Source organism: Taurulus bubalis (assembly GCF_910589615.1).
Source record: "Taurulus bubalis genome assembly, chromosome: 2".
NCBI lineage: Eukaryota > Metazoa > Chordata > Actinopteri > Perciformes > Cottidae > Taurulus > Taurulus bubalis.
Genome location: NC_136590.1, coordinates 11036844 through 11040616, shown reverse-complemented (window position 1 = coordinate 11040616; position 3773 = coordinate 11036844).

The following is a 3773-nucleotide window of genomic DNA, read 5'->3' as shown; positions in this document are numbered from 1 at the left end:
TCTTTTTCTCTTTGTGGTCTTATAGCAGGGGTGGGCAAACTTTTTGGCTCAGGGGCCACATTGAATAAAAAAATTTGACAGACGGGCCAGTATCAGATGGATGGAGAGTGTTTGTGTGAACCTGTCACGGGAGGACAATGTTGCGGACCCAAATGCAGACCACATGAGAGTATGAGTATCTGGTAAAACAGATTATTGGAGCCAAAGGGAAGGTGGGGAGCCTGTGGTCCGCCACAGGGGGTGCTGAGCGGTGGGAGACCCGTGGCTCTACACTGGACGACGGCGAGGCCGGCAGGGGGCGGTGTGAGAATATAACGTAAATGACTCAGCTTTTTTGTTCAACTCGCTGGTTAAATCTTCATCAATTTGTTCTACACGCCGAGTCACTGTTCTGCGTGATGAACTAAATTTTTCAAATTTGTTTTTGCTCTCTGGACAAAAGAGACCTGCTGTTTCTACCATACATTCTTTCAAAAACTGTCCTTCAGAGAAAGGCTTGCTGGCTTTTGCTAATTTGAATGCTAGCAAAAAACTTGCCTTGGTGCTTGATTCTTGTATAGCAGTTTTGCAGAGAAAAATATTTTGCTGACTCTTTAAATTGGCTGCCAACCTCTTAGCAGTAGCCGCCCGTTCTGTCGTTGACTGTTGGCTAGCATAGTTAGCATGCTTGGCGGAAAAATGGCGGCTAATATTGTATTCTTTGAATACTGCAATGGTTTCTTGGCAAATAAGACATACTGCCTCTGATCGTACTTCGGGGAAAAAATACTTAGCAGTCCACTCATTAAAGACTCTGCACTCACTGTCGACTTTTCTTTTCTTGGGTCCACTCATTGTGACAGAAGGGATCCTAAAAGAGCGCTGTGCAATAAATAAGCATGAAGAAACATCAACGCTGGTCTGTTGTGGTCATCGTGCTTCGGGAAACTGAACTTGGGAACGGAGAAGCGCTACAGCGGTCTTTACAACAACTTTTTTTTTTTTTAATGTTATAATAATTATAATACTCGGCGGGCCGGATTAAAATGCCCGCAGTTTGCCCACCTAAGTCTTATAGTGTACACTTTCTTGGACATTTGAAGTTAATTTTACAGCATTACAGCTGCTTTTCTCACACAAATCCTCTCGACCAAATGGGAAACATTTGGCATTAACTTCTCAGCATGTATTCGCTGTGGAGTGGAATGCCATTGAGGCAGGTGAGGCTGCAAGGACAAGAGGGATGAGTGTTTGCCAAATATGTTTGCTCACTTCAGCTGAAGGCTAAAGCCTATTTTGACATTTTCTATAGCATCAACAAAAATGTCTTCCTCCAAAGCAGAGGCCAATACCTCAGGCTGAGGTGGCTCTAGTCTGCAAGTTGCTCCCTTAATTTGATTTTACTGGTCCTTCACAGTGCTGCAGCCGGTATGCAGAACTAGAGGTGCTGAGGATCAGAGTTTTCATTTAGAAGTTTGATCTTTCTGATAGTTCTAATAGAGAACATGGCCCTATATTTAAGCAATAAGGTACGAGTGGCAGTACTGTGTCGTGCAATAATGTACTGTTCAAGGGAGTTGTTAGGCCCGACGCGCATGATGTTTAGAGAACTTGCCTCGCGTCGGGAAATGACCGACGTAATTATCTCTCACTAGAAATTATCACGATTTTGTGGTCAAACCCTTTTCATTCCTCATCTCATTTTAGGGAGGAAGTGACGTGTTGTCGTTCGTTATGCTAGTGTGGGGGATGCTACGTGAGCTTGTTAGCTGTTCCGTTTGAGCTAACGTTACTGTTAGCGAAGAGCCCCGTTGCAATACTGTGAACACTCAAGCAATAAACCTGCAAGTTAAGGAAACCAACGTCTGCGAGTCGTTACTGCGGACGTTACAATATCATAGTTTACACGAACATGTTTGGTAACTGTCAAGCTTGAAATGACAACTAACGGTCGCGCAATTTAAATCTACCTGTTATTTTTAAGTGCGCACTGATATGGAACGCTCTAAATGTAAACAGGCTGTACAGTACTTTATGGCTGAATAAACTACACCTCGTGACTCACTCTCAACCAATCAGAATGCTTGATTTGATCTACCCGTTTTATAATTAACATTACACCACACTACTCAGAGTCGGTCCAGCTATTATTAACTACCACACTTGTGATTTAATTCCTATGCAGACGTTGTCACAGAGTATACTGTGTGTATGTATATATATATATATATATATATATATATATATATATATATATATATATATATATTATTGCTACTACTCCACCTGTGTGGTTGCTCTCTCCCCCTGACTTGCGGTCTACACTGGTCTTGCCACGGGCATGTGGTGCGACCTCGCGCTCCCTGCACGACGACATGGCAGCGATGCTGTGAAATGTCACTTTGCTGTTGCTCACAGAGGCAGCCAGTGGCTGCAGGGCCTCATCCATGGTGGTGGGAAACAAATGGAACAAGAGTCACTGTTAAAGGTCAGACTTCAAGGCTCGTAAATATAGTCCAGTACAGCTGTGTTCATTTAAAGTATGATGGGGATATATTCATGTTATATATGATGTTGCTGAATAGTTTTAATGTATTTCTGTAAGTGTGGAAATAATGCCAGCATAGAAATGTTGACTGCTTTAGTCTCAACATCAAAGGCACAAATGCAAATTAAGCCCTTTTGAAAAAACATAGTTACAAGGCATTCTCTCACTATGCCAATTTAAGTCCCAACACAACATGTAACTAAATAGATGATTTTGATTCGTAGATGATAAATTGTATGTGCCAGTAACCTACTGCCGCCATTAAGTAGCCAACAGTGGTGGGTTAAAGCAGTACTTGACAATAGCTCAGAGCAATAATGAATGAATGGTATGTTTCCTTTTCATACTTGAAATAAACCAGTTGACACTTTCATGTAGAGCCCAGACTCAATTTTAAAATGAGCAATTTAGCAATTCCGTATATTTATTATTGTTGGCATTTTGTAGCCACACTAGGGTATGGCAATGCTGCTTTAGTCTTCGGTCTGTTGGTTGGTCGGTCCAATGCTCTGCTCCAGAATGTTATATCTCAACAAATGGATCGGTCACCGTGAAAGTTGGTATTGTAAACTAAAACTATAATATGCAGCGAAAAATATTATGATATCATTTAAGAAAAACTAAACTGAAATAATATTGTCTGTTTAAAAAAAAACAATACAAATTCATGTAAATTAATTTAAGTTTTAGTTTATTTTCTACAGAAGCAAAGAGACAGCGTGAATTTCCGTCAAATTGAACGGACTTGACATTCCAGGAAATGGTGATTAGTCCCTATTATTTTTTTCACATGCAGAAATAAATAATAAGACTATGATTTGAATATTGTCGTAGATCAAATAACATTTAACCAAGCTATTCAACTTAGATCTGATGTTTACCAACTACGGTCGGGAGGAAATTGGAGGTGGAGGTGTATTTTAATTTCAAATTTCTTTATGATAAAATGTATTTACAATTACTATTTATATGCTGATGATTGCGCTTGTGAATATTTTTCAAGTCAAAAGTGATATCTTCCCTGACAAAAGGAGCTTTTTCAAAGAGAAATGTTCTTGTCTTTCTGAGACAAAATGTTCACAGCTGAAAACGGATCCGAAGACAAAACTATAACAAATGCAAGATTTTCCGATATGTACACTTAAGGTTTTACAATTCAGTGTCAAGGCCAAATTACAGTCAGTGAATAAGTTCCATATTAAAGATGTCCCAACAGTCAGCAGAGCACTATTTTCTTTTTATTTCA